Here is a 26,169-nt window from a genome sequence, read left to right on the forward strand (position 1 = left end):
TGCTTCTCGAAAAGAGGCTGAAGGTGGCTGATGAAAAGTAGTAATCCTTATATAGAAAAATCCGGGGAATCGGTTGAAGATAGTTAGAATGGTCGCACGAAACGTTTGTATCCGTTTTACCCCAATTATTTACATAATACAAGCGTGGTGATACACCTTACTCAATATTTCAGAAAGAAGCAGAAAGCGGTTGATCAAAACTAATTTTTTTATGCCAAATAATCCAGGAAATCGATTGAAGGTAGTTCGAATGACTGGACAAAACACGTGTATCCGTTTTACCCCAACTTCTTCCCATAGCTCAAGTGTGAGGTTAAACCTGGCTGTACTTCTCGGAAAGAGGCTGAATGATGAAAAGTAGTAATTCTTATGTAGAAAAATCCGAAGAATCAGTTGAAGATAGTTGGAATGACCGCACGAAACGTTTGTATCTGTTTTACCCCAATTATTCACATAATGTATGTGTGAAGTAATGTCTTACTCGTTATTTCCGAAACAGGCTGATTAAAAGTAACTTTTTTATGTTAAATAGTCCAGGGAATTGATTGAAGATAGTTCGAATGACTGGACAAAATATGTGTACCAGTTTTACCCCAAATTTCTCCTATAGCTCACATGTGAAGTTAAACCTGGCTGTACCTCTCGGGAAGAGGCTGAATGCGGCTGATGAAAAGTAGTTATTCGTAGGTACAAAATTCCGGGGAATCTATTGGAGATAGCTAGTATGACCGCACGAAACGTGTATGCCCGTTTTACCCCAATTCTTCACGTAATGTATGTGTGAAGTTATACCTTACTCATCATTTCAAAAACAGGCTGAACGCGAATTTTTTGTTCATAAGAATTACTATTTTTCATCAGTTGCAGTCAGCCTCTTTCGGAGAAGAACAGCCAGGTTTAACTTCATATTTGAGTTATCAGAGGAACTTAGGGTAAAACGGGTACACATGTTTCGTGCGGATATTCTAGCTACCTTCAATTGATTCCCTGAAGTATTTAACATAAAAATTACTTTTTATCAGCCGATTTCAGCCTGTTTCTGAAATGTTGGGTAAGTATAATCACACACAAGTGTAAGGGACAGAATTGGGGTAAAACGGGTCAACACGTTTCGTGCGGTCATTCCAAGTATCTTCAATCGATTCCCTGAGCTGATTTACACAAGAGAAACTACTTTGGTGAGCCGCTTACAGCCTCTTTCTGAAATAATGAGTAAGGTATAACTTCACACATACATTATGTGAAGAATTGGGGTAAAACGGGTATACACGTTTCGTACGGTCATTCTATTTTCATTCGATTTCCCGAAAATTTTTACATAGGAATTGCTACGTTTCATCAGCCGCATTCAGCTTCATTCGGAGAAGCAGAGCTAGGTTTAACCTCATACTTGAGCTATGGGAAGATTTGGGGTAAAACGGGTACACATGTTTCGTGCGGCCATTCTAATTATCTTCAATCGATTTCCCAGAATTTTTTGCATTAGAAATACTACTTTTGATCAACCGCATTCAGCCTCTTTCTGGAATATAGAGCCTGGTTTGATTTTATACTTGAGTTATGGGAAGAATTGGGGTAAAACGGGTACATACGTTTCAAGCGACCAGTCTAACTATATTCAAACGATAATCTGGATTTTTATACATAAGAATCATCACTTGTGATCAGCCGCATATAGCCTTTTACCGAAATATAAAGCCAGGATTAACTTCAAACTTTAGTTTTGCGGAGAATTGAGGTAAAATGGGTATATACGTTTCGTGAGATGATTCTAAATGTCTTCAATTGATTTTCTGGACTTTTTACATAAGAAATATCAATTTGTGTCAGCCGTTTCCAACTTTCTTTCGAGTTATATATTCAGTTTTGAAAATAAACTCAAACGAAAAGGAGAATTGGGGCGAAACGGGCATGATAGCGTACCGTGCGGTCGTTATAAATACTAGCAATAAATTTTTCAGCCCTTTTTACATAAGAAAAACCTTACCTGGTAAAGGACATCCAGCCTTTTTAAGAAAAGTCGCGTTTTGGGTCCATTTTTTCCCACTGTGCGTTGCTTGTAGTTATTTATTTCGCTTTCCATTTTCCGCTATGTTTCAGATCGATCCGATGGTTATAAGTTAGAAAAATTGCAGTCAGAAGGTTCGCACAAATGAACATTTTTGCACTGATAAGTTATCAAGTTCCTTCCAGACAACTTGGAAGTGTTCGGTGATTATTTCTAGCGGTTGTAGATAGCAAAATGAAATACAAAATTCGTTTTATCGTAATAATGTTTGGCTTATTTGTTACCATTTGGGCCCTTTACCCCATAGACCAGTTGCAAAAAGCGAGAGCAAAACGCGAGCAAGAGAGTTTGCCATACTGCTGTTCGACACGAACGTAGGCAGTTATCTAGCGCTATAATACTGCGTATAACAGTTAGGGGGCTTAACCATACTCTCAAATATGTGTCTTGGATAATGAAAGTATATAACGTTTATTTTATATATAAATATTTCATATAATGTTTAATGTGATTAGGAGGAAAATTAAAGTAAAGCACACGTAAATTATTTTTAAACGGTCTAAATAAATACTTAAGCTTTAATATGTAACACATGAACACAAAACATCAAATTACACACACGTTAGGAAAACAGGAAACGCTCGGGATTGGAAAACACTGGGAAAGCAGGAAATAAAGCCAAACGGGAGAGGAAAATTGCGAGTGAGAGGGAAGCTACTGGGTTAGGATAGAAAGAATATGCTAATCACTTTTGCTAAAGACTTCAAGAAAGGCAGACTTCAAAGTTAAAGATAGACAGTTGGAAACATTTTTATAATGTAAACGTGAGATGATAGAAGTTATAGTGGATCAAATAGAGAAGGATAGAAAGTGAATTAACTAAATACCGAGAAGGAATCAGGTATGAAACGCAAATTAAAACATTCCCAGTAGCAAACCCATAAGATTTCCCTCCCTCGTCAATATTATCCGCTTGCAGGACCCATTACATTAGATCCTAAAGCCATCGGAGTGGCTTATAGTCCGAGCGTGGTGTCCCTGAACAGCCCGTCGTCGATAGTGGCACCATCATCGCTAAAAGCAAGTCAAAAGTGCCCACGAGCTGACTGAACCAGCCACGAGGTTCCAGCGCGACTTCCGAGGCATCAGCAGGTAGCTGAAACCAGCTACGAGGTGCCAGAGTGCCCTTGAATCGCCGGCCTGTCACCGAAGATCAACCGCAGTGACCGCCTATCGACGCACTCACCAGAAAGTGGCATCGCTGGGCACATCGGACCCCGCCACCCAACAGCCCACGCGTACCATCGCCACACCAACAGCAGACCATCGCAGCAGCATCCCGTCGTCGTAGCCATCGCAACAGCAGCCGACCGTTTCCCGCTTCGTCCCAGCGTTCGCCTGCCGGCCTTTTATACACCTACACTCACACACAAAAATTGTAAGTTACAATAAATAATTAAAAAAAGTGAAAAGACCGTGTTTGTCTTCCGATTGGATAGAGTGACATTGAGCCGACCCTGAAGCCTCCGTGCCTCAAGCTCGAGCTAGCCAAGAAAAGAGGCCTTCGGAGCCCACCCCAAACGGTCCCCGTGGCTTGACCAGGGACTAGGGGCAATATAGGCCGCGACCCTTCTGGTCCGGCTAGTAACATATTTCAATGGATTATTACTATATTGAACAATAAATAGGCGACAAAAGGTAATCCACAAACAACAATCCATAACTTTTAAAGTATTCAAAATAGATATTTGAAGTCTTCAGTAAAGTTATTCGCAAAAGTAAGAGCTACAAATTTGCTGAAGACATCATTTCGATATAATCACTTCCAAGAAAATTTGTGAAAATATCTCACTCATAGGGGGATTAATCAGCAAAAGCACAATACCTAAAGAAAGGGCATATTACCTCCATTAAATTCTCCGAAGATACTATTTACCTAAAATTAGCCGTTTTGGCGTTAATAATAGATTACATGTTTTTGGTCATATTTGAGCGACCGAAAATAAGAGTCGCAAGGATAGAACATGCTTCGCGAAACCCATTTCAAACATATTGGAATATAAAAATCGGAAATAAATTTCAAGCATAAAAATCGGACAGAAATCCTTCAGCATAAGAATCTCTCCCGTAAAACTCGGCAAGGATCAACCTCCTGTATAAAAATCGTTTAAAAATAAATAAATCGCTCGTAGGAGCATCCGTATATCTTGATGTTCAAGATTAAAAGTCGGCTAACAAAAACTACTTTGTAAGAATCGGATGTATTTCTTTCCGGTTTTTTTACTGAAGGTTTTTTTACCCGACTCTTACAGAGGAATGTCCCAGTCCGATTATTATGCTTGAAGTTTATATCCGGTTTTTATACTCTAATATATTTCAAACGGGTTTTACGAAGCATATTCTGTCCTTGCGACTTTTATTTTCGGTCGCTCATTTCTGGCAATTGGAAATGATAAAAATCTTTCGTCCGCATTTAATTATAAATATCTCTTTTGATAATAGTCCGATTTCAACAATCTATAGCTTGTTCGAAAGGTATTCGTTAAAGCTGTCTAAAAACATATAACTTGTTAATCTATATTGTCAGTTTCGGCAGATAATTTGAAAAAATTGCAAAAAACTCCATTTTTACGCATTCAAACATTCATATCTTGGAAACTAAACATCAGAATCAAAAACAAATTAATAGCGTTCATACTGTTTTTTAGTTCTTTCATTTAAAATTGGTTTGGATAAGATCGGTTCAGCCATTGCTGAGAAACACGAATGAGAATTTGTCCGTTACATACACACACACAGACACACACACAGACATTGTCCCAAATCGTCGAGCTGAGTCGATTGGTATATAAGACTCGGCCCTCCGGGCCTCGGAAAAAATCTTGAAAGTTTGAGCGAATTCTATACATTTCTTTTATAAGAAATGTAAAACATCACGTTACATATATAACAATGAGTCACGGTGCGAAATTGTGTTCACGAGAATCTGTGTTTGTGATTGTCACAATTGGTGCTGTACAATCCACCGAGGTTGATTTCCGTCACCGCCTACTATTGGGTGAAAGAGCAATTAAAACTTGCCTTCATGACATTAGAGCCCGTCCATATACAACGTGGACAGTTTAGGGCAAGGGAGGGGGTACGAAAAAGTTTGCACCTATGTCCATGGAGAAAGGGGGCTACGAGAATTGTCCACGTGAACTTTTGATGATTTTTTCCTTGCCTAGAATGTAAAACAAATTTTCACCATTATTAGCATAGGCGTTTGCTTTCCTTCCTATTTTTTCCAATAATATGAAATACTTAAGTCGCACATGCAATTCTGTAACTGCCATCACACAATTTTGCTTTCAGAAAAATTAAGCTGATCTTCTGTAAGTCAATTACCATTTTTTTCGGATTTGATAATTTTGTTAAAAACGAAATATTTTTACGAATTTTTCAAATGGACAAAAATATATAGTTTTCGAATAACAGCCTCAAAGCAGTCCAATGCATTGTAAAAATCCATAATTTCCTGGAATTTAAAACTCTTTTACGAAATCACCGAACAAAAGATTGGAAAAGTCCACGTGGATATCGTGGGTAGGGGAGTAGGGGTACAGAGATTGTCCACGCTTGTCCACAGAGGGAGAGAAGGTGGTCAAAAATTAAAATATTTCTGTCCACGTGGTTTATAAGCGGCCCCCTATGGCAATCAGAGCAATAAATTGTTCTAGCTTGAATACGTCCAGCGTAAACTAAAATAGATAACGGGGTACTCGGCTGATATACTATTAACTTAATAACTTAAACTTCATCAGAGGTTCAACTACAACCAACGGATAGAAAGATTCAAGTATGAGTATTCCAAGAACTATGTAGCAACAATAAAATGAGACGGGCATTTTTTCATCTAAGCCCAAGAATGTCAAGAATTACCGCAATAAAACCAGTTAATTAGAAAACCTCATTAGGCGCAACCTTGGCGAGCCATCAAATCTGACTAGATAAGATCAGAGCCGTGCGCATTTGCCAATCGGTCGCCTGCGAGAGTTGATGATGCGGTGATTTCCTTTTCAAGCTTCACCGCCTGCCACCGCGTATACCGATAGTGCACACAAATCCGCTGCAAATGCAACCAAATAAAACAGAAACAACAAGAAAACATTAACATTTTGCAACACTCGTTTAGCGTGCGCTGCTAAGCATACTTTTTGACATTGAAAATGCGAGCGACGACGGGCAGCAGCAGCAGCAGCGCCGTCATAGCCGTCGGCGCGCAGTGGCTGGCTGTACAGGCGTCGTTGTCCAGCTGCTTAAGCTCCAGTGACCATGACGGGGCACGAGCGAAACGTCGTTGCACTCGAAAACATGAGCAAGTGAAAACAAAGTAGCAGGCGCAGGCCGGCTGTCCATCCGAGAAACGCGAAGCCTGACGCATGGTATTTTTGCCCTACACACAAACACACACACAGTTCGCGCGGCAGCCGAATCATTTAGCCATGATCTAGTAGTAGGTTGCTTGACTACTGGCTACTGGTCGCGCACCGTGTTGTTACCTTCACCTAGCCTAAGGTTGGGGTTGCCAACCGCGGAAAACATAACTCAAAGGCGGCCGGTGCTTACTCTGATCGGTGACGTTTATGTTGTGTGTTAAGTTCAAACCAAATTATGCACAGTTTACTAAGGTTTTTTTTTATATTTTCAGTAAAATTCAACTTAAATTAATTCAAATGAGAACCTATCTTTGATCTACTCTTTTAACCAAAAAAAACTGGAGGTTGACCATATTTATATACCAAGTAACTAAAACTACACAAACAAAAGAATGACATTGTGGTAGAACATTTACACAGATTAATTTCACTGCCATGACATTTCCAGGTACCAGACAGATTGCATATTAAACTTGTTAGTGAGCCCCGTTGCGGTGAACGACACTATGCTGCACGTAAACAAAACAACAATGCTAGACGTCTTGGTAACGTTATACATTCATGACCTTTTATGGGATCGTGGAAAATGTACAATTCGTTAAAAGGCGACGGTTTCAGGCACACCTCCGTTTGTTAAGGTTTTCCAAGACTTGGCCTGAGATCGTTCGTTAGTTCAATGTCGAAGACCTCTAAGCTTGTTTTGGATGGTGATTCGTGACTTGAACGGCAGTGACGAACGTTATCGAAAGGAAAAATTTATACAAGTTAACTGAATAAATCCGTTTCGAACGCGAACATACATTGGTAACCGTTCGCTATGGGAAAACTTTCAGTTACGCAATCCGTGTATTCCTTCTATTTGTTGAAATTGCACGATTCGTTGGAGGTATACTTCAACCACATATTAATAGGTTGACCGGTTGAACAAACGTCCGAAATAGTTCAGTCATGGCAATAACCCGCAGCAACGCCAACTTCGATGCATACCGTTTTTTTCCTGTTGGCATTGTGATAGGCTAAAAACACCAGTTACCAGAGCATGCTACTTTGTTGAATGCGGTTTTTGGCATCTCTTCTTTTATTAATATCTATATTGTTCGATGTTTACACTTTCATTTCAACTAACCGGTAGTGGATTTTTGTCTGCGAGAGCTTGTCAGAGGAAGCATGTTCATATGTTTTATGTTGGGCCGTCGAACGAGGTGTCTTTGAACCCATAAACAGCGAAAACTTTAGGAATAACAAAATGTTTCGGGAATAATGAAAATTGTATTTTTTTTCTTGGTCGAACAAAAGCGAATGTTACTCAAAACCCGGATAAAAAAACAGATAATCTTCGAAGTGGTTTAACACACCCCGAGATACGGTATAGAAAAAAAAATGTTCGATCAATTCCATGTTTTATGTTTCCTCGATGGGCATTCCTTTGCATGTTACATATCCGATGCCTGTTTTTGTAGGGAGTTAACATAGCGAAGGAACGCAGAGCAATATTTTGAACTCGATACTATTGGATGGGATAAAAGAAGCCTACACCATTCAAGCCCATTCAAATCAATCTACACCGTTACGGATGTAAAATTAAGAGCCTGTACTAGGTCTTCGAGCATCAGTAATGTTTAAGGAAAACAAGCAGAATATGAACACCTATTCCCTTTTGATGTGGTAGTGTTCACAGCCTTATACCCATGCCGACCAAGCAAAACACATCATGGCCTACTGCTGCTGGATTGCGGACAACAGTAATCATGAAAATCGAGCACATGACCTATTGACGTTTTTATTTGCATCTATTTGTTGTGTTCACTTTTAATGGCAGTGATTTGATTAGCAATCAAAGTTAATGGCAATTTGGTAGATCTAACAGTTGTATTTGTTTTCAGGTTCCAACTAGCTTTGATAAAAACATTCAGAATCGTTCAATAATTAATTCCATTCATAAATAAGCTCAAGACAGGTAGATAAATCAATTAAATACGATACATGTAACGGTCCCACCGATATGGCTTAGAAGGAATTCAAAATGTGGTAAAGTATATGAGGTCAATGCTGCTTTTCGAAATTAATGTACTGAAACAAAATCCTGATAAAGAAGCCATCAAAAATCTTAGCAGCAGTTAACTGGAATTACAAGCCAAATAATATCAAAATTTTGCGAAAGGTTCCATCCCAATATTGAAGTTGTCAGAATCGTAAGCAAGATTACTTCAAAATACTTAACAGAACCCGTCAAAATTTTGAGCAGGATTTTTACCAAAATATTTAACAAGGTTCCATGAAAATGTTTCTGTCATAATCTTCAGCAGAATTCGATTTGAGAAAGTCTTCTACCAGAACTCTGAGAATCTTTGCTTCAAAATCCTGCTATGGTTACAACCAAAACCTATCGGATCCTGAGCAGCATACCATTCGAATCCGGAGAAGGATTCCATAAGAATCTTGAGATAAATGCCACCAGAAGTCTGACCAGGAAACGTAAAAATACGAATAAGTATAAAAATGTTTAATAGATAGGAATGTAATCCCTATCAGAATTCAGAAAGATACTACCACAGAATCATTGAAAGGAATATATCAAAATCCTGGACAGAAGCATGTCATCAAAGTTCTATGAGAGTACCAAACTTCACAATGACAGAACTCACATATTCTGTATCGAGACAGTTGTTTAAAATTCTCATGTTTTCCGCGAACCAGGCACGTGTCAATTACCTTCTCAAATTTAGCCAACAAATACTTGAATAAACCCATTGGTGTGCACAGCGACCAGCGAGGATAGAGCAGGGCTAGGAGTGCTAACCAACGACACGACCTGATACCCAATGAAACATATCAAACTAAAACTGTCGGAATCTTTTATATCGCCAATTTTACCGCCAGTTACTTGAACATTAAGTTACTCTGCGATGCTGTAAATCAATCACGTTATGGTTACAAAGTCAACTGTCTCCTTACTGTGAAGATCCGATAGATGAATTCTAGCCAAACTATTTATAAAGGAACTATATAGAGGCAAGCGAAACTGTTTGTTATGACTGAGATATCTGATTTCTGGTATAATTGCTTCGATGTAGCGGGTTTTGGCAGGTGAGGTGGGTAGACGAGCCTTTATTCATCTCATTAGTCAGCATGTCACACTATTCCGATTGTAACTCGGCTTACAGTAAGAAGCAGTAACATAAAAAATGTGGTTTGGAAAAAGTAAAATACTCGCGTTTGAGCGAAGTGAAAAGTCGAGTACAACGCACTCTTATTCATCCTACCATTTGACCTAATGCGTTGAATAGAGAGAGAGAGAGAGAGAGAGAGAGAGAGAAGAGAGAGAAAGAGCAGATACTGCTCTAACTAATATATTCCAATGAGTGGGATGAATACAAGAGCTAAAATGAATTAGGACACAGTAATCCTTTAAAATGACCGGAAGACGAGTGCGACTTGAGTACTACCGAAAATTTACTGTTGGAGAAATGATCTATGAAAGATTGTGGAAGAACAACGAAGTCAGAGAACCCCGATGGGAAAGGTCTTGGGGTTGCTACGAATAACAAATCGAGTGCATTCTATATTTACGTGAACTACCACACTGGTTGAATTGATTCCAAATTTTCACAACGTGACAACGAGATGACGCTGGGTAGTGGAGAAACTGACCCACTGAACAATGGTGATGGGAATGCTGAAAGATCTTGGCAATCGAAAGGGCCGCGGAGTCGTTTTTGTTGCATTTGGTTATCGCTGTCTGTCCACTTTTCGAGATCTTCTTTATCTTTTAAGTCTCAGCCTCAAAAGTTCCTCCAGTGAGTGACAAAATGCTCAGAGGCTTTCGCCGGCAGTGCATCCAATTGGTGTCATCCTCGTTACCGTGGATTCCGCTATGTCCGGGAACCCAGAACATGAGGAGGATCAATGAGAGGTGCTTCGACTTCCCCAAGTTCAACGCCTTCATGATTGGGACAGAATCGTAGTAGATCACTGTCAGAGTATCTACGTGTTCTTTGGTATGGCAATAGCAATGGCGGCACACACCCAAAACACTGGCAACGTTTTGAACTGTCGACGAGAGTATGAAGATGATTAGAGTATTTGCCCTCGATCATTTGGAGAAACATAACTCTAGCGGTACTGGAGATGGGTCGCTGACAGAGGGACTGAGAGAAGCGAGCTGTTAGAAACCTGCTTGCAGCAAATAGAAAGGAGCCTGTCAAAGTGACGGCTGGCAATCAGCTCATATCCACCCGATTTCTGCTCTGACGTGCTTCCTTTGATTTGCTGCAAGCAGGTTTATCGCATCTCGCAGCCTAGTGTCAGTTCTAGCTCTCCAGCCAGCTCAACTTCTCGTCGCCACTCTGTTGGCAGCCTAGTGTTTGGTTCACGGCCGTTCAAGGTGCAACTATGTAATTAAAAGGAGTGAGAAAGATAGTGACGAAGGTAGCATTTATGACCATGACTGTCTGTAGTAGATGGCACTGATCACCGGATATTTTTTTCTAAGAAACCCACAGCTATCTCTAGGACGGATATCCTACCGGTCGTAACGCAGGCATCTTCGAAAGTATAATCGAGCTAACTCTATCTGCTCCATGATATTGCAATTTCCGGATACCGACTAAAGCTTTCCAATTGTCACTGGTTATCTCAAGGCCGTAGACCAGGCGACTGTGGAGGAAATCCTGGCTGATTTAGAGCGCGGTATTCTATCCCGAGTAACGTGAACTGATAGTGCGGATAAGGTGTCTTCTCCTTTATATTCCCTTTTCCTTTTCTTAAAAATGCGGAAGGAACGTGATCGTCCGATCAACAGTCACACCACGGAATTAAGGCTCCTTCCGGAATAGAATTATGGTTCCATCTAGTTTGACCGATCTACTAGTGGCTACATAGTAAGAGTAACAGTAGTGCGAAATAACGCGTTTTCCCTGTAGCTACCGGTATTGCCTCGGATTGGTTTCCTCCAACGCACAGTGGGCGGAAACGCCAAAAACGTGAACTTAATTCACTAGAGGCCCAACCATCGAATATATTCACAGAGTGTCTTTGGAGGAATTGTTCGTATAAATATTCCCCACAATCTGATAACAATTTAAATTAGGCATGGCTTACTATGATCGCACTAAAAAAAATAACTTTTTATACTGACGAGTTAGAAAGTTGGTGTCTTCGACAAAGTTTTAGAAATGCTCATAGCGAAGAATTTTGTTGAAGAATTTGAATGAACTTGAAGGTTATCGATTTATGAGGCGTTTTCTTTGGCAACCCCAAATGCCCACTCTGCAAATAGAGAAAAAACGAAACTCTGGGTTAACATCCATTGCCAGAAAGGCTTCGATTCAGTACACGGTATAGTCAACTCGTTAGAAACCTACACGATCAATTCAGTTTGGCGATTATAACTTATAACCCGATCCTTTCGATTCTATGAACAGAATCGAACATTGGATCTTTTGTTTATTATTGAGAGAGCTAAATTTAATTGCAATGTTTCGCCTTAGTACAAATTGATTCTTATCACCGAATTTAGTTGGTACACGTGACGAATGAAACATTTTTTAAAGTCACGTAAATAAAAAAATAAACAAACAAACAACTTAGTTGGTACACCAATTTTTCCTTGCAGACAAAAAGAGAAAAAGAATTCCTTTTAATTCAACCAGGTGGTATCTAATAATTAAACATATACGCATTTTGTTGACATCTTGTCGACTTCCTCAGTGCCGCTTGTACAGTTCATATGTGAAGAAAACTATAGTAGTTTATACGGAATAGGTAGTAGTGTTAGGTGTATTGTCTGCTACTTTTGATTTAATGTGATATGGTGTTCCATTTAGCGTATCTTTTTTGGCCTTTTTTGTTTCTTCGCTGTGTTCTTTGAATCTGATTTCTAAATTCCTTTTCGTTTATCCGATATATATATTTTGTTACAGTAGGCGCAAGTTTGTAGATTCATAATTTGTTTAATTCTTCGATCGAGTTTTTCATGGATCCCAAACTTGTTTTGAGTTTTTTTTGTCCTTCTATATCAAATTTCCTCATTTTTGAGCGAAGAATTCTTTCTATTTCCGTCATATACTACTGATATCCTCCTCAGTTCTTCCTTGATTGAACTGATTCTAAACCGGAGCTTTCCTTGTCGTTCTTGTTCACATGTGAAACGAATATCCCTGTGGATGTTGTTGATAGCTTCTAATAGGTCTAGTAGTTCCTCACGTTCGATGATGCTGAATATATTGTCGACGAATCTCCACCAGCGTTCAACATTATCCTCCTGCGATGTTTTCATCCATTTTTTTTATCGACGTATGCGATGGAGAGTTCACATAAAAGCGGTGACAACCGGGTCCCTACCGGTGGTCCTTTTAATTGATTGGATTCGCCGATTAAGAAAAGTAAAGCAAAATAAAATGGTACATGGTACTGATTCACATAATTTAGTTGTTACTGGTCGTTTCCATCAGAAGCGATTATGCAAGCCCTAAGGGTGTCCTACTCGTCGATGCGCTGATTACAAATCGAGGGGCGGTTAAGTTGTTACTGGTTGATGTTATAGGTCGCGGTAAACCTTCTCTTCATCTGAAACAGTTGGCGGCGGAGGACCTGCGTTCATACTGTGTGTTTAGTGTATCGTTAGTGTTAACCTTCCGAAGCGTTCGCGCCAACAGTCGCCAGGAGTGCATCAGGATGGTCTCTCATTATGCCGGTGGAGGGGGCTTCGTGGGTGATTGACTCTCTAGCGGTTCGTACGAGTGCAGCAAATTTATCGGCCTTCCCTTCGACGCCACAATGACCGCAGTTGTCATTGAGTCGCAGCGGACCTTGATTTCTTGTGCGAAAGGGTGTCAGGATTCACCCATCTTGTGGAATGTAATCACGGATAGTGAGGCAGAGAACACGACAATTGGAATGTCTGCTGGTTTTCGGAAAATGGGTTACGCGATGGCCGCAGATTCTGCTGAGAGAGCCGAGCTTATTGGTGAACTACTCATCCACTCCACTCATCCCGGTGCCTACTGCATTGTCCAGCTTGGAAGCATGCGTGTAGATGCTGAAGTGATTCGGGTAGCGATCGTTGACTAGCTGACTCGATAGTTGGCTCGGACTACGCTAGGAAGGGCGCCCGCTTCTGTTGACTTGGCAAAACTGGTGTAGATATTCAATCTGTTATTGAACCAGGGCCGTTTACGGACTTTGTGCAGACGGACCAGAGGTGAGAGTTCGAGGCCCATAAAAACTCGGTAAATCTCTATCACCGCCTCGAGCAAGGCACAATAACCACCTGATGTTTTCTCGAGATCGCAGAGAGCCCGGTCAGTGTTGGCGATGGCGGTTGTCCAATGGAATGGGGGTATGCCCGTGTCAATGGACGCTGTAGTATCAGAGGCAAGTGCGTCGATCAGGCCGTCCCAATTTAGGCACGTGATTTCTATTTCATTTAAAATCCCACCGTTGATGATAGCCTGGCCAGCATGCCTGTGCTCCTAATTATTCAGGATGTCGATAGCTGATAGTGCGGATGAATCTTAGCCTGCTTTCGCAGTCCCTCTTAATTTGCCGGAAGTGTGGGAGGAATGTCATTCTGCGGTTGATCGTTACTCCTAGAATATTGGGTTCTCGTCGGTAGGGAACGAGATACCCTGCGAAAGGTCAGGTGATGTGGGTTTCAACAATGTGTGATAACATAGCTTTCTTCATATGCGCCGAACTTGCTTTCCGACAAGCATGATGACGATGTCGACAAACATGTACACACCTTTTGACAAGACCTAGAACAAAGCATTGATGCTCACCAGCGAGAACCAAGACCGGCGGAACACTTTTTTCCCGAGTGGGTACTAAGATTCGGAGAGATTTCTACCCTTGGTAACGAACGATCAGACCTGGCGTGTTTAAGTGAACAGGAATCTCGGATAATATCTGATAGCTGTTTGGAAACACACTTTCCTAACGGGCTGTATGGCCGACGGCTCAGCGAAAATGTGTTCGTTGATTGCTGATACTTCAAATGTTCCACAGCTAACTACCAATTACTCCATTCTTATGAATTTCGTTGCATTATTTTCCGTTCCCACCTTTCGCAGGTACTGAAGCCCGCATGATAGTGTTGGCAAACGGCAAAGTATCTCCAACGACCGACATCCCCTCAGTGCAGGTCGATTTAGATATTTCTGCGGTTGCAAAAATAATGCCAATAAGTCCACTTTTCGATACAAATCTAATCCATCTAATACAACCGGTACCAGAAATGTCTTCTTCCGGAGCAAATATAAGCCATTTAACATCATCGATATATGCGGGATCTAACTAAACACTCGGCCATGTATGAAGAAGTCTTGTCTATGTACCCGCCTGAGAAGTAGAGATTGATGGTGTAGTCTCCTACAGTGGCCCTAATTGTGAAGTATAAAGTTGGATTCTTAAGAACCCTTTGCTTTAGTCAGTGAAAATTCTGGTTTGCAAGTAATTGCTTTCGGCAAAATCGAGGAATGTAAGAAAACCACTAATTTTCCACCAGCCTCATATCGAGCCTTTGGCAGGGTTTGCTCTTCTACACTTTGTTTTTTTTTAACGGGGCTCGTCTACCTGTTCATCTTTTTGTGCCGTGAGGCATGAACTGCCCTCGCCGCAAATCATTGGGCCTACAGAGCTACCTATTGTAGAAACAAGGCACGGTGTGGAAAATGCGGAAAGAACTATGAAAAGTTTTCCTACTGTGGAGAGACTCCGCACGATCTCTCAACATATTCTACATAATAAATATTTGGGGAAAAATTGAAGCACTCTTTTGAAGAATGCTTCGAGAAGAATTGCTAAATAGGGCTACGCTACCGACCATGCTTTCTCGTTCACTAAAAAGCGAGAGTCTGACCATTCCATTGTGGGAACATTTTCTAGTGTGTCATATACATTTTCGAAGGAGGAAAATCGCTTTCTCTGCTTAGCTTCCTTGTAAAAGCCTGAAACTGTCCCTTGAAGGATGCTGTTACAAAACCAAGATTTCCACATAGGACATCAAAAACACCAAGTGTCCCTACATTTTTTTGCATTTGCATTGTGTAAAACCTGGTTAACTTCCAATGTAGATCTTCCACAATTTTAACGTTAATCGCTGAAGCCGAGAAAACACTATGGAAGAGTATTTTTGGTGATCAAAATGTGCTGTTCTTTCAATCGGATTAAGTTTTGCTCGGTACCAGGTATTGAAGTTGTCGCTTGTCAAATCCGGATCAAAAGCAAAGACTTATTAGTATTGTTTCCATATACATCGCAGACTTCAATTCTCACGGTATTCCATAAGATTGTCTTCACGATGATAACCAATCTATCTAACTGCCTGATATTTGCGACAATTTCAATATGACCTTCTTAAATACGGTGAAAATGACACAAATTCCATTGATTGAAAGAGCCACGCGTCCACTATATCCGAAACAATCGAATTAAAACAAGAAATTCTTGCGGTGGAGGCGTACAAGGTTTGGACTGGTTTGATTCTTCACTGCGATCAAATGTCAGACGAAACCAGTACCCGGCGCGAGCAACAGTGGACGGTCTCCCATTCCGTGGAGAGTGCTCAAAATTATACGCGAAAACTTCTTATAAGCACTTTTTGAAAGTCGAATCGCCCGAATGATTCCGAATATATGTGACGTTAGAAATACAAATGAAAAACTTGACGAGAGCTGAAAAACGCAGTTATTGGCACCGGTTTGTCGACGAAATAACGAGAGTGTCACTGAGAGTAATGCGATAACATCGTCGATCCTCTCGAACATGTACCAGGTATCAGATCGATCACCATCACATGTCAAACTCCTCACGAGAAGAACAGTGATAAGACAAAAGCAGGCATATCGACGTTAGCAACACGCAAGGAGCTTCTATAATTTGGAATTAAATTATATGAATACGTATTGAAAGTAAATAGATATTTTGAACTGTAAGTAGGAGTGTTGGAATTTATATAATTCATAATTGAATCCAATTTGTAGCTACCTAATCTGTACCCATCCCTATATGCTGGATGCCTTGGAGGCATTTAAGAAAGTGAGGTTAGCTTTAATGTAAGTCATTATATTTCCGAACTAATAAAAATGCATAGCTTTTAGCAACATGTCACCGCAAAAATCGAAGGTGTTTTGCTTAAAGGACTTTCAATCGCTTTGCCCCAACAGAGAGAAAAAAATGATTCAACTGGAAGCTAGGCCCTACGATTCAACCTTTGATCGAAATACACGCAACCAATAATCTTTCGGTGACAACACCATTCCATGTAGTTCCACAGTCAAATCGACTTTCCACGACGAAATGATAATGCTGTATATAAACGAAATGATGAGTTTTTAAACACACAAATTTATCTGACAGCATAAATGCTCGCATATTACCGTAACGTGCATCAAAAGATGACAGCTGTGCATAGCTTCTATGCTATTTACTATGACAGTATTGGAGTGGCTAGGGCGACCACATCGTTACAGCGTCTTTTGAAAATATGAGAGTTCCTGAGGGCTTTATCTGAAAAATGATGCCAGATTGCCAGATACAAATATTAGTTTTAGTTCCTTTGCACTACTCTATTGCGGGTAATGAGCAGATGAACACTTAGGCATTAGAATGTCATTTTTATGAAATATCGCGTAATTTCAACGAGTTTTTCAGTATTTTTTGTCAGAGGACGCTGGAAAACTGGCAACTGTCATGGAACCATGGAAGTTTAGAGATCCCAAAAGTAACAACAAACCTTGGTTAAAGGGGATTGATGAGGTCCTTCGTGTGATATCTCGGGTCATGTCCAATAATTATACGTCGAATGCGCATCTCCGGGATATTGGAGTCGTGGAGAGAGTTTATCACGGCATTGAATATGTTGTCTGGTCATGCGCCTAGTGTTCTAACGGCAGATCTCTGCCAACCGAATACATTCGACCTCATTCCACTGCAAGATGTGCTGGGTATCCTCGATCTCCCCTATATGTCTCTCAAATACACATTTTAACCACCCTAGATATCCAAATTTAGTTATCTCCTCTCTCGATAGTTATGTTAACATCTACCCGGCAATCAGGTCCCAAAAGAGTTTCCAGCAGATCCAAAGAGGTCAGTCGGCGATCCGGTTCATGATGTTCTGACAGTGATCTTCCGTTTGCCAAAAAGCTGCAAGTTAAATTTCTTCCTTTCCCTGTCATTGTTGTCCGCCCTCTCTTCACTTCCCCTGACACGATCTCTGCTACTCTGATCCCTCTTGTGTATGTCTTTTGCCTTCCTTATAAAAGTGTTTCTCTTTGTTTTAATTTTTAATCAAATAATAATTCTTTTTGAAAAATTGCGGATTATATAATTAGACTTTTAACATATTTCTAACTGCATCCTTCATTCTGAATAAAATCACGTTAATATTTTTTGTACATCGATTAGAATTCCTCGTTTTAAGAAATAAAAAATAATTTCAAATTTCAATCGCATCCTGATCCCACATTTTGAAGAAATTGAAATTGTAAAGCAAAGAAATTTGTATCTGAATTAAAATATAGAATTGTTGTACATCGAGAGTTTCGGACGCATTCATTTTGTGCGCGAAACTTTCGAGTGGATAATTCCTCCCCTCGGTTATTTTCGAGTGGGTAGTACTACCCATACTACCCACGTATTCCGCCGGGCCTGGCGAGAACTGATCCGTGGGATACTCCGTTCGTTTCGTGGAACGTTTCTGATTGATGGCCGCCGATGAAGACTTTGAAACTACGGTTGCTGAGGTAGTTTTGAAGAAACTGTCTAAGATTTCCCCTAATCTCCCATCTCAGTAGTTGGTAAAGCATTTCTTTCCGCCAAACCGTATTGAATGCCTTGGCAATATCTAACACCGCGATGTCTGCATGCTGGCTCTCGGAGAGAGTCTGACCGAGTGTTAAAGGTGGTGTTCCAGCTCTCCGACAATAGGCCACGGTCCCACATTTGATTGATGCTTTTGAGTAATATTCTCTTGGCGAGCGGCGGCAGATGCCGTAGTAGCGGGTAGCCGATACCATCTAAGCCAGGTACTTCTCCGTGAGTTAAGATGAAAGCGTGGTTTAACTCGGAACCTGAGAAAAGTTTATTGAAGTATAGTCCGGAGCGAGTGTAGTAGCTAGATTCCAAATTTTTCTTGCGATTGACAAAGGATATATGTAGGGCGATGTCAGCGGATATTACGGCGAAGTAATTCCCCAATTCGGTAGCGATCTCCAGAGAATCCACGGCACAATTGCGTTAATTTCAAGGGCAAAACCGGTGCGTCTTCTCTTGTAGTTGAGGTTGTTGATCTAGCTCTAATCTTGTGACTTTTGGAAGTTAGTTGGCCGTTTCTACATTACTTCAGAAAACCGATGACCTTGTATAAGTCCGCTGAAACATTCCTTTTTCCTCACAGGGTCTTTATGATAAGTTGCTAAAAGATAGGGATTTTCAAACTATTAGAGCATCTCACCCTAGACTGAAGCCAGGGTCCCATCAATACTTATAAGTACTAAAAAGGAAAATTCTCGGACACGTGTTACAGACCCGGTCTGACCTTAACAGAATCCTTTTTCAATAGAAATTCAGGAAAACGCGCTTCTGCCTTGCGAATCGCAATGAATCTATTCGTAAACTGTTTCTCCTGTGTATTCAATAGATCTTCTGCTAAATTCGCTCAGGTGGAATGCGGTGTTCGCGATGCTCCCTCTGCACTGTCACGAACCTAGGGTATACAGGTTTCTCTGTAGAAGATGTTCTGGCTAGTACAGGGAAGCTAAATCCCGCATTATCAGTTGGCCTAGACGAAATTCATGCCATTCTAGTGGAAAGTTGCACGAGTGCACTGTATACTCCTCTAAAGCTTATATCAAAACGATCACTCTCTTTATGTAGGATCAAAGCTATTTGAGACTCCAGAATGAAATGTTAAGCTAAAATGTGCATCTTAACTGAGCAACATGGGTTGTTATTTTTTATGCGCACCACAAACTAGGTTTTCCGCAAATATCTCTATACGTGAAATTGAGAAACATGTAACCAGAACAACGAGAGTACCTCAAGGGAGCCATCTTCAACCATTGCTGTTAATCTCGTTCCTTAGCGGCGTTTGCTTTGTTTGACCTCTTGAAGATTTCACTTATTAACAGTAACACTTTCAATATCTGAAATGGCTATGACTCTCGAATCGATCGGCCTATCAAACGCGTCATTACGAAGTAAATTTATTCCGTGATTTCGAAAAAAAATCAGATAGACTTGAAATTCAATATTTTGATCCAATTTATCGAACTGAATCCATTGATATGGGACTCAGCTCTCTGTGCCTCGGAAACATCTACAAAGTCTGAGCGGTTTCTGTACACTGCTATTTTACGTTCAATCGATCGGACCCAAAACACCATTACGTACGTTCGCTTTCCTTACAAGTAAAACCTCATACCACTATCACTCTCGTCCACCATCGACCGAGTTAGGTAAATTAGATGCTATGGAAACTGTTTGTTAATCCCCCCCCCCCTTCCTTAACTACCGTAACCAATCAGCTAATAACACCGAGTAGAGTGACAATTAGGCTTAACTTGGAAAACATCCTGTAGTCGGTTGCCCCTTCCCACCAGTTCCAGTGGTAGTAAACTATTCAACGACAAAGTGCCAACATCCGAGTGACACTCGGGACCAAAACAAACTTATCGTAGTTAAGCTGTGGCAGCTGACAAACAACAAGCAACAAACAACCAGAGAAGGCAACCAGACAGGTATCGGTACTGACTGCTGCAAATTAGGTCGTAAACCATTTTCCCATCCGAAAACCGCAACATCATCGTCGTAGTAGCCGCTGCCACCGTTCGTTGCTGGTTAGCCGGTTGCCACCAACCACCGTGAACTGATGCTACCGAGCTGTTTCAATAACGGCCAACTACGATGCTGTGTATATTTTATAACCTAGAAAGCCTAACCGACAGCCGAGCTTGGTTGAGGCCGGTACGGGAGAGTCGACCGGAAAGGAAAGCTGATGAATGATCTCGGTGCCAGGGAAGCCTGGAGCAATCGTCGTGATTATTATTGCAACTGCGAACTACCGACATCGACACACATACACACGTGTGACAATACTGTCACCCACAGGCTGATTGAATTTTCACTTTCTAGTTTTTCTCTTGACAACTTTCCCTCACTGACGACGACCCGCAGGTTTTTATATCGTTTGCTATGTGTCCGATAAAATCAGTCCTTCTATTGCCTCTGTATGACGTACCTTAATTGATATTTCTTGTTTGCCGGTGGCTTTTGCAGTGGCCCCTGATTGCACCAAGCGTTCGTCCGTCTGAAAGGAGAAAAACAACATAAAAAAAACTTTCTTCAGTGAATTGCGCGTGCAACTAGGTACATAAAGTTAATTTGACGGTAAAGATTAGATTAAATATCACTTTGACCAAAAAATTACCAACACGTAATCAACACATTTCATTTGTACTAAACTGAGCAATTCGCACACAAAAAAAACAAATTACCGGACGCCTATGACACAACAACGTCACCTACTTGCCACCACTACCAGCAGGTGATTAGGCAACCTAGCATGACCTGCTGCGAACGGTGCGCCCGGGCAGCATAACAAGCCGGCTGGGAAAGTATTTATTCACAAAGATTTTATCACTTTCCTCGCTTTGCTTTTAGCGTGTCATTACTCAGAGTCCACCAAGTTAAACCGACGTTAATCGAAAGCGTTCGGTCTTGGCTGGTCCAAGCTGACAAATGTCTAATTATCAGTGATTGCAATCGATTAAAATTACGATGGTTCTTCTCGCCCATGGCAACCACTGTTGCTCGCAATCAGAGCCTCCTGATTGCTTTATTACAGTTAAAGCAGGCGATGTCCTGCGAACATCAAGTGTTGAAGTCTGATAAAAATAGCACTGTCAACATAACGTTAGTTTTCCATAGGCCGGTCCGAAAAGAGAGCAATAAATATTCATTGTGCAAATCACGCCGGAATTAAACCGTCCCATAAATATTGGTCTGTACTTTTTTATCCTCTTTGCAGTCATAGTTGTTAGACCTCGGTCAGGATGTCGAAATGAACGGAAACTGGCAATGGAACACACACACGACCGAAACGAAGGATCAAATCCGAAATGACCAACGAAAATTCCCAAAAGCTGAAAAAATGTGGAACAACAAAAACTGCCCATTGTATGGCAAGCATGCTTGGATGACGACCGAAACGGGACTTGCATCGCCAAATGTTCATAAATAAAGAGTTGAAAAAACCTAGCAATCCAAGACGACCAAACCGAGGGGTAGGTAACAAACGCCACAATAAGTCCGACCATGGTGGCATATGTGATCCAGAGCGCAAAACTCTAAAATTTTTGTATGGTTCGTCACGCAGCATGACCGGCTGATAAATTTGGAGCAATTTTCTCTTCAGCATGTTAGATGACTGTTCCCCAACTTAATTGGAATGTTACAAATTATTGAAGTCCAATATCAATCTAGAGAAATGTTTATTAACACTGTTAGATCTATTATTTGGGACATTTTATTTTCTATTTCGATCGTCGACCCCCATTCATGTACCAACACCAACTGATCCATACGGGTGACGGCCACTGTGGCATATCGGTACTTTTTCTGAGTCTAAACTAAAATTCAAACCACCAACCGACCACCAATTTCGAGCCCGGTAGTTGTAGTTAAGTTGTGTATTTTACATCTATTTTTCCCCCCTTTTCAATGATTTGGTCATTTCCACAAACTGACCGGCATGAATAATTGAAGCTTTCCGCTCCTCATGATAGTAGGCTGCGCCGTGCCACAGCACTGACCCGCTGACTGAATCGCCCAGCGTCTCTTCCTGTCCCCGATAGCGCAAAACAAAAGGAACGCCTTCTTGGATGAGACATCCGATTTTTCGCAGTAATCGGCCCGTTAGAAAATTTCTTTTCATTCCGAAAAACGTGATGAAACAAAAAACTCGCAAACTGCGAAATGTTTGATCAGATGACGCGGGGAAACGAACCATCAGCACAAACAGACAAAGCGGAAGCCAATTTTCGGTTTCGCACGATGATGGGCAAAGATACGGTACAGAGTGTGAAAATCGTTGTTTTTTTTTGTTTTGGCTGAATGAGTGAGCGTGAACGTTGCATTAGAACACACAGGCGCTCGCCGTCTGACGGGAAATTTGAAATTGATTGGGCATGGGTCGTATCCATCCAAGGGTGCTCTGGATTGCACGTTTTAATTTAAAATTTCGGCTAGGTTCTTTTCTGCGTTAACATTGCGCCAGCCAAGGCGTATAGACAGTGATGCCAATCCTGCGGATTGTTGCGTAAATTAAGAATTAAGTTTCGCATTTTCTGCGGATTTACGGATCAAATTTACTTTTTGGTATTTCTGAACTAATTTTAGACAGTCAAACATTTCACTCTCAATTTTTCCATTCAAATTCTAATCACATACGTTTATTTAAATGACTACGACTGAACAAGCGTTTGCCTTGCGTTATGACGACGATTTTGACGGATTGCAACTGACTTCATCATGTTTGACTGCTGATTATCTAATAAGAGTTGCCAAGGAAATTGTACGTAGGAATTCATGCCAATCCGACACATATTAAAACCTCAACAGCATGATACCCCAGCCGACCCCATTTCCATCGTTCATGGGGAAGGATAAAGAATAAGATAGGCGGGAAGTGTTGATGCTTCACCTACTTAACGGACGAACGACGATTCATCAGACTCTTCCATAGGTGTTGCGGAGTTGGAGATTTAGAAGGGAATAAGGTCTAGGATTCGCTCCAAGCAAGCGAGTGCTTAGTTTTTAGTTCTGGGTAGCCGGCTACCGAGAGTATCATATGTCTTCTAAACAAAAGAAATTTGAACTCCACACAGCTATCCGTGGGAGTATTGCCTAGAAAAGCTAATCTTATCAGTGTAATGGGCCGGATCACTATTTATTGCAACAATATTTAGACAGATTTCGCTATTTCTTCTCTATGATATATTAATTGGAATGAAAACGATAACATGATAACATAACACGTTATACAGACAAATTATGATAGCCTGAGATGTTATAAATCAAGGAAATTATTTCCTATTTTACATATCGGATTGTTTGTAAATTAGATTCACAAAAACAGACGCGACGAATTTTCATTGCCCATGATCATCGATACTAGTCCGATTGAAGTCTTATTGGGGCTAATTTCCGATCAACTATTCATTTTTTCGGTAGTGTTTTCTCGATTAGATCTGTTCGCCACCTCTCATTCTGCTACGGTCGGCCAACGTGGGTAACTGGGTGCCCATTGGTACCGATTGGTTGTGTCTACGGACCCTCCAAAAATGTCAAAGTTTATATGGAAGTTTGTATGGAAAATCGGTTAACATTGAAAACAAATTCTTCAAAAATCACCTCATCATTCAATTAATCAAAACACTATATATTTCTAAAGGTATTCTTCTACTGAACACATCCGGGAAACATTGCAAGTTTATGAAAATTCGTTGAAAAAAGTTATTAACAAAAGAAGCAGCATGACTTCAAAACAAGTGGATTTTATTATTAATCATAGCAACCCTGTTTGAATAGCTGTATCTGCCATACGCGAGCGGTGGGTGGCAAGTCTAGTTTACACTGGTACAACGATGTAGCTATTCAAACAGGGTTGCTATGGTTACTAAAAAAATCCACTTGTTTTGAAGTCATACTGCTTCTTTTGTTAATAACTTTTCTCAACGAATTTTCATAAACTTGCAATGTTTCCCGAATGTGTTCACTAGAAGAATACCTTTAGAAATATATAGTGTTCTGATTAATTGAATGATGAGGTAATTTTTGAAGAATTTATTTTCAATGTTAACCGATTTTCCATACAAACTTCCATATAAACTTTGACATTTTGGAGGGTCCGTAGACACAACCAATCGGTACCAAAATTTGCACAATTACTAAGGACCATAAAAGGAATCAGAAAAGCCTGGTGGTGCTAAAAGTCACAAATTCAACCAGTCTAGTGCCCATATTGGCATTGCGTATTCAAGGATGCTGCGCACGATGGAGCAACGCAGAGTCTTCAGGATCGCGGATAAACCCCAGCATTGAGAAAGCCTTAGCGACGTTTGCAGGCAAATGTTCGGAAAACCTCTGTTTCATATTAAGGTGGATTCCAAGGTTTTTTATTACTGTAGCCCAGCTGAAAGTGGTTGAAGGAAAAAAAGAGATCGTAGGCGTGAGAAGGTGATAACATTGCTCTTGTCTATGTCAACTTTCATCCAGTTAATTTTGCACCACTCCGTAACCAGATCGACTGAAGTACGCAGCAATTCAGGGATTTTGCCATCACACAAATACTTTGAAATCGTCAGCGTACATTGGTTTAGAGTACTTAAGTAGCTTGCAGAGGACTTTGATGACTAACACGAACGTCAGTGGGTCTAAATGACTCCCTTGTGGCATACCCGAGGATAAGTCGAAAGATGTGGATATCGTTTCTCCAAGCAGAACAAAAGTATTTCGACCTGTCAGATAGCTGCAGATCCATTTCGTCAGCCAATCTGGCAGCTTAACACGAATTAATTTTTCAACAGCGAGACAATGGGAAAATTTTTCTACAAACATGATTTCTTGTCTAAACGTCGATCGGTGTTTCCTCCGTAAAAATCGTAGTTAAAGCTATATAGACGTTGTTTTCATTCATTAATGCGAATCATTCTAAAATTTCACAAATTTTTTATTCTTCTATTTCTCGACCATTTCGCGCTTTACTTATTTTTTCTGCATATCACGTGCGATCGTGCCGATAGCTCTTATTTATAATTAACATTATATTAATGATTTTTTGAAGGGGTATGGGTCGTGGACTGGATGATTTAATGTGTTTGGTACCCTTTTAGATTGTTCATTTTCGGTGAACGTGCGAGCCGGCGCCGGTGTTCATGGTGCCGCGTTGCATCTATTTTGTGCATTGGCAGCTTCCCGGCTTTTTTAAGGAGTGGGGAACGGGATTTCGCGTACAACTGGGGGTTGTTGTTCGGGACCGGGGTGTTTTTTTGTAGTTTGCAAGGAAGCCTCAATCCGTTTTTCCTTACCGTTTCAGAGATTTTTTTTAATATGTCGGAGCAAGCAAGAGTCTCCTATATCCCGTTAAACTTAAAAGAAATTCCATACCTATATCATCATTCAGAACTGTAATTCTTTCAACTATCTCACGTTTTTTACTTACCTAGTACTTACTTAGTATAACCAGTAGTTAGCATAACAATAAACAAATCGCGCGCGGAAACGATTGTTTAGAATAGGCAATCTTTTTTGCATTAGGCATTCTATTTTTGCTATTCAAGATTAGGAAAATTTCCTCATTAGTATTATTAGAAACCGCTATACGTGTGCAATTCCAACTATCTATAAGAATAGTACCTGAAACGAGAAAAAGGAAATCGCTCACAAATACCTAAGATTCGGAATTTTATTTAAACGATCGCCGGGAAAACTTTACACATACACAAATTGAACGATATAGATTTATTAAAGTATAATACTCCTCATAGACGGCTATCCGGAGTTTAATTTGCATATTTAACCAATCGCAATAATGCACCAAACGATAAATCTCCTAAATTCTCGGCAACCGGCTGCCCAGAGCAATTTTTACATGATCACGCTATTGGCACACTTACTAACAAATATCGCTTTCCCGTGATACATGTGGAGATGAAGAGGATTCCTCGGTCCCTAGCAGCA

General features: G+C 40.6%; 1 protein-coding gene across 5 annotated transcripts in view; it reads right to left on the reverse strand.

Annotated features, from left to right (window-relative positions):
* LOC131691208 (putative polypeptide N-acetylgalactosaminyltransferase 9) overlaps positions 1 to 26,169 on the reverse strand; it is a 253,878-nt gene that overhangs the window by 97,711 nt on the left and 129,998 nt on the right. For all 5 annotated transcript variants that reach the window (XM_058977439.1, XM_058977437.1, XM_058977438.1 and 2 more), the window contains one exon: positions 20,669 to 20,737. The gene's annotated coding sequence lies outside the window, so the exon portion shown is untranslated. The remainder of the gene's footprint in view (positions 1 to 20,668; positions 20,738 to 26,169) is intronic.

Source organism: Topomyia yanbarensis, chromosome 3 (assembly GCF_030247195.1).
Source record: "Topomyia yanbarensis strain Yona2022 chromosome 3, ASM3024719v1, whole genome shotgun sequence".
Taxonomy (NCBI): Eukaryota; Metazoa; Arthropoda; class Insecta; order Diptera; family Culicidae; genus Topomyia; species Topomyia yanbarensis.